At 38.4% G+C, this 10,520-nt stretch overlaps 1 pseudogene; it reads left to right on the top strand.

Annotated features, from left to right (window-relative positions):
* The first annotated feature begins 7,505 nt into the window (after positions 1–7,505).
* On the top strand, positions 7,506–8,047 carry LOC121442679 (annotated as a pseudogene).
* Positions 8,048–10,520: the final 2,473 nt, after the last annotated feature.

Consider the following 10,520-nt stretch of genomic DNA (forward strand, 5'->3'; position numbering starts at 1 on the left):
ATAGGTCTGACTTTATATGTTATTTAGCCCTTTTCCCTTACAGCTTTTTAATATTATTTTTTGTTTGTGTGTTTAATGTTTTGATTATGGTGTGCTGAGGGTACTATCCTTTCTGGTCCCATCTCTTTAGTGTTCTGTATGTTTCTTGTACCTATAAAGGCATGTTTTTCTTTAGGTTAGGAGTTTTTTCCACTATCATTTTGTTGAAAACATTTTCTAGGCCTTTGAGCTGTGTTTCTTCTCCTTCCTCTATTCCTGTTATGCTTTGATTTGGTCTTTTCATAGTGTCCCCAAATTCCTGGATGTTTTGTGTCAGGAGTTTTTTAGATTTGCCTTTTTCTTTGATCTACGTATTCATTTTTTTAAGCATCATATCTTTGACACTTGAGTCTCTCTCTCCCGATTCTTGTGTTCTGCTGGTGAAATTTGCTTTTGTGGTTCCTGTGTAAATTTCTAGATGTTTCATTTTTGAATTACCTGAGTTTGGGTTTTACTTACATATTCTATTTTAATTTTCTGGTCTTGAGTAGTTTTATTCATTTTCTTGCACTATATCTGTGTTTTCCTGGACCTTTATCATATTCATAAGGCTGCTTTAAGGTCTTTTTCTTGTGCTTCAGCTATGTTGGAATACTCAGGGCCTGCTGTGGTGGAGTTGTTGAGCTCCCCATTGAAGACATATTGCCCTGATTGTTATTGATTGTGTTTTTATGACATCTAGGTGTCTGGGTGTTGATGATTACAGGTCTAGGTGCTGATTTCTGGATTTGTTGTCATTGGATGAGTGTTTTGTTTTTGGTTTCTGTTTTCTCTCTGGATTTTCTGAAGGGGTGATTGTTGTGTGTTGCCTATTTTCCTGGCCTGTTCAGCTGGAGTGTTCACAGGGAATGCTTTTGGGTGCTGGAGGCTGGGATACTGGGATGACTTGGGGACAGGGAGGAGGAGGAGGAGGAGGAGGAGGAGGAGGAGGAGGAGGAGGTCTCTGTGATCCCTTGGGGGATGGGATCAGAGAGGAAAGGGATACCACAGCAGGTTTCCTGCTACAGAGCTAGGAATGAGACGGAGGGGATTGGATCTTAGGAGCACTAGGAGGGGTGTGGGTCTGCCTTCAGCATACTTGTTGCCTTGGGAGAAGCAGCCCTTGGGTTAGCAGGGGTGCCTGCTGGAGTTGGGGTCTGGGGTGAAGCATCAAGACTGGGGAGGTTCTGACGGGAAGGTCTGTGTAGATCCACAGGAGATGTGGACAGGGGTGAGGGAAGGCTGCAGCTGGTGCCCTGTTACAGCTCTAAGAATGAGACTGGGGGATTGGGTCTCAGGGAACAGAGAAGGGAGAAGGTCTGTGGAAGTCTACCTTGTCTTTTAGTTAGCTCCACGTTGAGTGAAAATGCAGAGGTGAGATGATTCTGAATCTTGCTCATCCACGTGGACACCACAAAGTCAAAAGAGCTGACTGACAACTTATTCATGCAGTGAAAAGGCACCACCTACAACCCAATTCAAGTTCATTGTGAATATGTGGGCACATGAGCATATCAAAACCATCTTAGGAAAACAATGTCAGCGAACTTACTGAATACACCCTTCCACCTAAATGGAGGGCTGGAGAAAAAGAAGGACACCTAGCATTGCACTAGCTGAAACCCCACAAGTAGGCAGGGAACTCCCAACTGTCTTTAGGAATTTGTCTTACCTAGTCCCACTGCTTGACACTGCAACTTGAATTGCTCTTTGTCTACCTAGACTGCTTGGTGTCTAGCTTCGACGTGCCTGAACTAGCTCTTTCTTGAAGCAGCTCAGCTCTGCACGCCCTCCAGCTGTGTTCCAACAGGGTTCATTAATACCTCACCAAACCATCTGCAGTGATTCTCTTTGTCTTTACATCTGCTTCTGCTTCCAGTGCATTCTCATGACCTCTGCAGCATCTTCAACCCTATCTTAGGCACATATCCATACTGTTTTATGTGTGTATGCACTCACACATTGCTCACACACATGCATGCACACAAAACACACACACTATTGCATAAAATGTAATGTGAGACCTGCAAGTTAATATTAGTAATTTCTATTTGAAAAAGTGATTTGTGATTACAATTGTGACACTATCAAGGGAAATGGGGATTACTCGGTAAACTGTAGTCAGCAAAAAACTGACATAGTTTGTGAACTGATTAATAATTAATAAATTCTAATATTATGGAAAGATGTGTTTCTGATATAGCATGCTCATAATATCCATGACTAGAATTTTTCCTCCCCAGTTCTAAAGCTGAACTCAAGTACAAGATAACTTCTCTTAGTCCAGGATATTCTTAAACAGAAGTGGCTGTTTATCATAGCAATTTCTTGAATAAGTTTGGTTACATTAGTAATGTAGGACTGTATTTCTCAAAGTGCATTGTACCCACATCCCCTAGGGTTTTTTTAACATGCAGATTCTGATTCAAAAAGTAGAGTGTGGGGCTCATCAGCGTATACAGATTTTAGGTGATTGTTATAGTTGCAGTCTAGTTATGGACTAGCTATCGACACTTGAAGTAGCAAGAATTAACGACAGGGATAATGTAGACAGCAAATTTTGCTGCCAATACAAAATATTTCAAATTTAGTCTTAAGCTTGTCTCTCCTTTCAACTTAAGTGTTTATGTAATAATATTATTTCCTTATGAACATTCACAAGAAGGAAGGAAAATTAACTTATTGGCAAAAGTATATTTATCATTATAAAATACTTTGAAAGGATATTTAATTTAAAGCAAAAATATTTTAATGATAGAAAAAATCATTATGATTGCTGTTCAACTTTGTATGTCTTTTATAATAATCTTTAAATTTCTGAACAAGTTTTGAACTTGGCCTTTTCTTAATTTAAATTTTATTTGCAGGTCTTCACTACACATTCCTACTGCAATCACATATAGACCAGCTATACCTTAACTCAGTGTTCTGCATTCTTATCCTTATTGTAACTTTACAAGGGCTCATTTCTATATGATTTTGAAATACTTCATATGCAAGAAGTTGTTGTAGGATGGCAGGCTTCGTCCTGCCACCCGGCTAGCTTAACCCCTGAAATAACCACACAGAAATTGTATTAATTAAATTACTGCTTGGCCCATAAATTCTAGCCTCTGATTGGCTGACTCTCACATCTTGATTCAACCCATTTCTAATAATTTGCACGTCACCATGAGGTAGTGGCTTACCTGGAAAGATTCAGCATATCTGACCTGGTGGCTGGCTCCATGGCAGCAATATCTGACCCTGCTTTCTTCCTCCCAAATTCAGTTCTGTCTACCCTGCCTACCTATGTTCCGCCCTATCAGGCCAAAATGTTTCTTTATTAATTAACCAATGAAAGCAACACATAGATAGAATAACCTCCTACACCAAGACGTGAAATTACTTAATAGGTTTTTCTACATTTATTTCATTGACTCGTTATTTATAATTTCACTTATTTACTTTTCTTTGGGCACATTTCCCAATGACAAATCTTCCCTAAACAATACATTTCATCAATATCATGAGACAGTTTTGATTTCAGGAAGGGAAAGTTTCCTGTGAATATCCCTAAATATCTTTATATTTAGGGACTTTTTATCTCCATTGCCACCAAAAACAATGAGAACCAATACCTAAGTCCATAGTATATTTGTTTTATTTTTTAACCAGGTTTCTCATCAACAGGATATCTCCTGTTAAACCCATTTTGTTGAATTTCTGCTTATTTCAGGAAGAGACTTATAGAATACAAGAAACATTCATTTTTTGAACTAACCACAGTAATGAAATGCCTTTTGAAATGAACCAGAATCACTGAATTTCCAAGTCTCTTAGTGGTCAGTATTTCTGTGTATATGCGTGAAAATACTATAAAATGTGTAAAGACAAGAATTAAGATGAGGTTTAAATAAAAATAATTTAGAGGATATAAATTAAATTAATAAATATAATAATCCAGAGGGTAAAGTAAAGAGTGAATATAGAAGTGGCATTTGCATTTAAAATTTATAAATTTAAAATATAGAATCATGTCTAAGGGATGAAATCAGACCAACTCATCTATATAACACACAAGACTGTTTCAACATAATATTTCATCACTGTCAAGAACAAATGGCTGCTTGTTTGACAATAAGACATTTTAATCAACTAAACTTACATGCTGTTTATATACACTAAAATGTACTTATATTCTTACATTTTTACATATTTCTTTTAAATAAAATTTTTAAAATAAATTTTTAATTGAAATAGAATCTTACCACTTTACTTCCTCCCTTTCCTTCGGGTTGGAGGCATGAACTATTGTAATGTGAGGATGTCAGAGGACAACTTGAAAGAGTCAGTTTTGTCTTACCATGAGGGACCCAGGTATTAAACTTATGTAGCCCAGCTTGGTGGGAAGCATCTGTACCTGCTATGCCATTTTATTGGCCCCAGAGATGCACTTACTTTTTAATGAATATTTTGGTTAGTTTAACAAATATATGAAAATTCTTGGAAGCTTCACCATATAAATAGAAACTGTTTCCAAACCCCAAGGATTTGAAACTGTACTCTATTTTAGTCAGTCCTCTCCACTTCCAGGTATAGGCAGCACTGATCTGCTTTCTGTTTCTAGATACCAGATCTGCCTTTTCTCAAGTATTATGAAGTAGAATCCAAAAGTGGTCTTTTGTATCTAGCATCTTTCATTCACAATGTTTTTGAGATTTGGTCCTCTTATTGATATACCACAATTTCTTCATCCATTCATTAACTATTGATTGATGAGAAGAAAATGTCAAGAGTGGGTGAACTCTGTTGGCTTTGTAACTTAATTACTATTCTGTTGCTGTGGAGAGACACCAGGACCAAGGAAACTAACTTATAGAAGAAAGCAATAAAGTGGGGGTTTGCTAACAGTTTTAGAGGGTCAGTCCAGTATGATCATTGCAGGAAGTAGATAGGCATGGTGCTATAGAAGTAACTGAGTGCTTTGCGTCCTGATCCACAGGCGGCAGGCAAAGAGAGAGACTGAGTCTGATGTGGGCTTTTGAAACCTCAAAGCTCACTCCCAGTGACACACCTCCCCCAACTAGAAAACTCCTACTCCAACAGGTCATACTACCTAATTATTCCAAAATTTTCATCAACTTGGGACTAAGCATAAAAATATATGAGCCTTTGGGGGCCATTTTCCTTCAAACCATCATACTTGACTTTACTAAAAATAGTAAATAAAGAAAATAAGGATCTGCTTAGAATGTTCTTTAACTCAGAAGCTACGTTTCTGTCTTGTATTTTCTCTCAACTTTAAAAGAGTATTAGTAATGATTTTATTGTATAAAAGTAGACAGTATTAGATGTATGTAAATTCTCATTGGAAGAAATATAATATAGCTATCATCATTGACTCAAGCATCATTCCAGAATGGCAGACTAGTGGTAGACTATATTAATCTCCCTCAACTAGAAAGAAAACTTCAAGAAGTACACTAATATTTCAGACTGTAGCAGAAAGCTAATCTTTTGTTGTCATTTTAAAATATAGATTGTTCAGCAGGTGAATGTGTTTTTTCCCAAGCCTATCAAGCTGAGTTCAATCCCTAAGATCCACCAGGTGAAAGAAGAGAGCAAATCTTCAAAAGTTATCCTTTCTATAGGTGTACTGTGATGCCAACACAAATGTATTCTCTCTTTCTTTCTCCCTCAAAACAAATACATTTTAAATTTCTGTGATATAATAATGACCTTAATTTAGAAGGCGCTTTCTACCTCTTTGGGTAGCTTTCAATGACATTTCATTAGCCAGAAGAACAGACCTGATCAATAAATGTAATTAACCAAGACTATGAATTCATGACTGTCTTAAGTTCCAATAACATTTAATTTTCTTTGTTAATGAAAAATGAACTTATTTTGTGTTTAAAAGTTACATAAAATCTAAAAACTTAATTGGAGAACATAGTTTCTAACTTATATTTCGCTAAACTCTGGTCCTAGAGAGTATCCAATTGTGGTTAAATTATTTTAATACCCACCTATGTAGTTTTCGTTTTTCATCTCTTGGAAGTGAGTGGTAAAGTAGAGCTGAATAACAAATGTTGGGGCAAAGAAATTTTAAACTCTTTAAAAAGTTCCCCAAAATTGATATGGTGACAACATACACTTTTTACAAGTGTCTTCAAACTCTTCCAATCAGGTAAATATTAAAACATCAACAACACTGTAGTTTAACATTGAGCAGTTACTGATAGAGGCAAAAGATGGTTCTAAGCAGAGTGACAATTACATTTTTTGTTCTGTATCATTACTAATAGTTTCACTTCACTATATAATGTGTCCTTATTTGGATAATCAACCATATGGTCATCCCATCTGTAAACCAACAATACTAAAGCACAGAAAAACCAACACTCCCTAAGTCTTCCCTCTACCTTGTTTCTCCTTTCCCAGAGTTTGAGAATCTGTTCAAGGTAACATCTTGCATGTTTTAAATTATGGATTTAAAATTTAATGAGGCTTCTCTTTTCTATTTATTTCCTCCTGCGATTTGAAACTATGAGTGTTAGAATTACTGAGAATCTTCTAGATATCCAATGCCTAAGGGGCATCTTAGAACAATCACTGTCTAAATCAGTGTCTCTGGAGATGAGAACGAGTAATTGATGCAGTTTTAAAGCATCTCAGAAAATTCTAATGTGCAAGCAGTGTTAAGGACTATAGATTGTGATGAGCATTAAAACAACTATTTCTATTACAAGACACCTGGTAATGAGTAATGTGTGCAACTTAGAATCAATTTCCTGGTAGAAGAAGGGTGCCCTCATTGTCCTCAAGCAAGAACCTTGACACACTCCTCTTTGCTTCATCCTCTGCATAACCAAAGGTTCTGTTCTTTCATGTTATCTCCTGATCACGCAAAAAGAAATTGTTCTACTTTTTCTCCTGAAAACTTCATTCCTGACGATAGTACTATAACCAAACTTGAACCCCAATCTTCCAAATGAAGAGATTCTTTGCTTTGTGATAAAGATAACTGTTAAGAGAATTTGACAGGCTCTCCATCTTGACCATTCATTACTTGATGGAAGCAATGACATTCTGGAAACCTAAACCACTGAAGCTAGGTGGCAGTCCTGCTTAGCAATTAAAAGAAATATTGCAAAGACAACAGTAATAAAGAAGAGCCATGCAGAAGGAAACCTGATGGAGGAAGGTCATTGGTTAATTAAAGAAACTGCTTGCCCTGATAGGTTAGAACATTGGTGGGTGGAGTAAACAGAACAGAATGCTGGGAGGAAGAGGAAGTGAGCTCAGATGCCATGCTCCCCTCTCCCGGGCAGATGCGATAGCTCTGCTCTCTGAGGCAGATGGCGATGCAGCCAGCCACCAGGTCAGACATGCTGAATCTTTCCTGGTAAGCGCACCTCGTGGTGCTGCATAGATTATTAGAAATGGGTTAAGAGGCTGAAACTAATGGGCCAGGCAGTGTTTAAAAGAATACAGTTTGTGGTCTTCCACGGGAGGCCTACACGCCGCCTATTGTGCCGCTGCCATGTCTCTCGTGATCCCTGAGAAGTTCCAGCACATCCTGCGAGTACTCAACACCAACATCGATGGGCGGCGGAAAATAGCCTTTGCCATCACTGCCATTATGGGTGTGGGGCGGAGATACGCTCATGTGGTGTTGAGGAAAGTGTTCATTGACCTCACCAAGAGGGCTGGAGAGCTCACGGAGGACGAGGTAGAGTGTGTGATCACCATCATGCAGAATCCCCGGCAGTACAAGATCCCAGACTGGTTCTTGAACAGACAGAGGATGTGAAGGACGGGAAGTACAGCCAGGTTCTGGCCAACGGCCTGGACAACAAGCTGCGCGAGGACCTGGAGCGGCTGAAGAAGATTCGGGGCCATAAAGGGCTGCGCCACTTCTGGGGCCTTCGTGTCCGAGGCCAGCACACCAAGACCACTGGCCGCTGGGGCCGCACTGTGGGTGTATCCAAGAAGAAATGAGTCTCTGGGCCTTTGCTGTTAATAAATAGTTTATATGCCTGTGGGGAAAAAAAAGAATACAGTTTGTGTGTTGTTATTTCGGGGCATAAGCTAGCCAGGTGGCCGGGGTGCCGGGGACGCAGCCCCACTGCTCAAATTACTACAGAAACCAAAATGAACTTACCACTACTTTAACACCAGCATGGAATCAATAAGGCAAAATGGACATGCTAACACCATGACTTTAAATATACTCTTCCTCATCAGTATTGGTAGGTTTCCCTAACACTATGGTTAACCAAATGTTTAGCTGCTTTTCAATCGGTTCCATAAGCCTCTCTGCATTGTCTTAAGGATGACCATTCCAGGTGAATATCTACAGATAGACAGACTAATCTTGTGTAACCCATAAAATGGAAACATGGAAAATTTATGGTGAATACTGAAGAACTTTTGAAAATAAAATATATAGTATACTCAAAACCATGATAAAGTGGGATTCTTTTCAAGACTGTGGCTGAGATTGGAGAGGTAGTTCAGCTGTTAAGAGGACTTGTTTTGCAGAGAATGGGGGATCCATGTTTAACATCCACGTGGTGGATCACAAGTAACTATAACTGCAGTTTCTGGGATTCTGATACCCTCTTCTGACCTCTGCAGGCACCAGGCACAAATGTGGTATACACACATAAATGCAGGCAAAATACATATACATAAAAACATAAAAGCTCATGAGTTAATTTTCTAGAAAAAATTTTTAAGTATTAATATTATCTAAGTGGTATTTGCTAAGATGATTATATTCTCTTCATGTTTATCTTTTTAAACTTCTTTTATAATAAACATGTAGCATTTTACTTCAAATTTTCATTGTTTTTTGTGAGTGTCATATTGCCCTTCAACTTCTAAATGTCCATTAATAATTAGGTAATTAGTAGATCCTGACTTCTTTCTGTCATGTCTATTGTCAGCCAAAGGCCTGATTTGCATTAATTGATGCTCTCTTAATTAGAGTTGTTCATGGATGATGTTAGTGTGTGCTCATCCAGACAATCAATAGTTCGTGCATGTACTCACTCTAATTTGGAAAGCTAACCAGAAGTTGATGTTTTTGTTTGTTTGCTTTTGTTTTGAAGGAAAATTCAAGATAAAGATAGAGTGTACTGACCTCTGTAGACTACGTATCTTGCAAACTGTTTATGAAAGTATAATAGATATAAGTAGTATCTTATTATAAAGTAGTAAGTTCTATTTTTAAATTTTTCCCTTTTATTGAAATTAGGCTTTTTTCTCACATAATATATAAGGCAGGTTTCTCCTGCCTTTTACTTCTCCCAGTTCCTCCTCACATCCCCTCTAATATGATCCATTCCTTTCTGTCTCCCATTAGAAAACAAATAGGCTTCTAAAGGATAATACTAAAATGAAATATAATAAGATGAAACAGAAACTAATGGATACGAATTGGACAGAACAAACAAATGAAAGAAAAAGAGCCCAAGAGAAGAAGGCACAAGAATTGGAGACCTACTTTTTTACAGACTCGGAAATCTCATAAAAACACTAAATTAGAAGCCATGAAAGGACCTGGTGCAGACCTTTGCAGGCCCTGTGCAGGCAGGTCTCTGATGAGTGCATATGAGCGTTGGTCATGTTTACTTAAAAGACCTTGCTTTTTTGGTGTCCCCCATTCCCACTGGATCTTACATTCTTTAGGCCTCCTCTTCTGCAGGGCTCCCTTACCCTTAGGGGAGAGATATGATAGAGACATTCCATTTATGACTGAGCATTCCAAGATCTGTGAGACTGCATTTGTTCCCATCTGCCGCAGGAGGAAGCTTCTCTGATGATGGTTGAACAAGGCACTGATCTATGAGTAAAGCAGAATATTCTTTTGTTTGTTTAGGTTTTTTTTTTTTGCTTGTTTGTTTTTTTAGAAAGTTTTTCTCGGTGTAACAGCCCTAGCTGTCCTGGAACTAGCTCTGTGGACCAGGCTGGCCTCAAATTCACAGAGATCTGCCTGCCTCTGCCTCCCCAGTGCTGGTATTAAAGGAGTGTGCCACCACTGCCCAGCCAGATTATTTTTAGGAATAGTTATTGCTATTTTTAAAAGAATAGTAGTTTTTGGTTTGAGCCCTAGTCCCTATGCTAGCTATTCTCAGTTCTTGGTCACCCATGCAGTGTCGGGGATTGGTTGCTACTCCTCAAGTGGACCTTAAGTCAAATCATATATAGACTGGTTACTCCCCACAAGCTTTGATCCACATTACACTAACATATCTTGAAGGTAGGAAACCAACGTTGATCCAAGGATTTGTGGTTGGTTTGTTTCTTTTTTGGTATCAGTCAGAGAACCTTCCTGTACCAAAGATACTAGAAAGTAGGGGTGAACGTTTTTTGTAGGTACCAGCTTGACTTCTCCATGTTTAATGAGTAGTGTTACATGTTGCCTTCTGCAACAGGGCCTTGCTGTCAGTTTGTGGAGAGCAACCTATATAGTCTTGGCAACACCTGGGTTGTTTGGGGACTCTCATGGC

Source organism: Microtus oregoni, unplaced genomic scaffold (genome assembly GCF_018167655.1).
Source record: "Microtus oregoni isolate MIOR12 unplaced genomic scaffold, Mior012 000092F_ref0000046, whole genome shotgun sequence".
In the NCBI taxonomy this organism is placed as follows: domain Eukaryota; kingdom Metazoa; phylum Chordata; class Mammalia; order Rodentia; family Cricetidae; genus Microtus; species Microtus oregoni.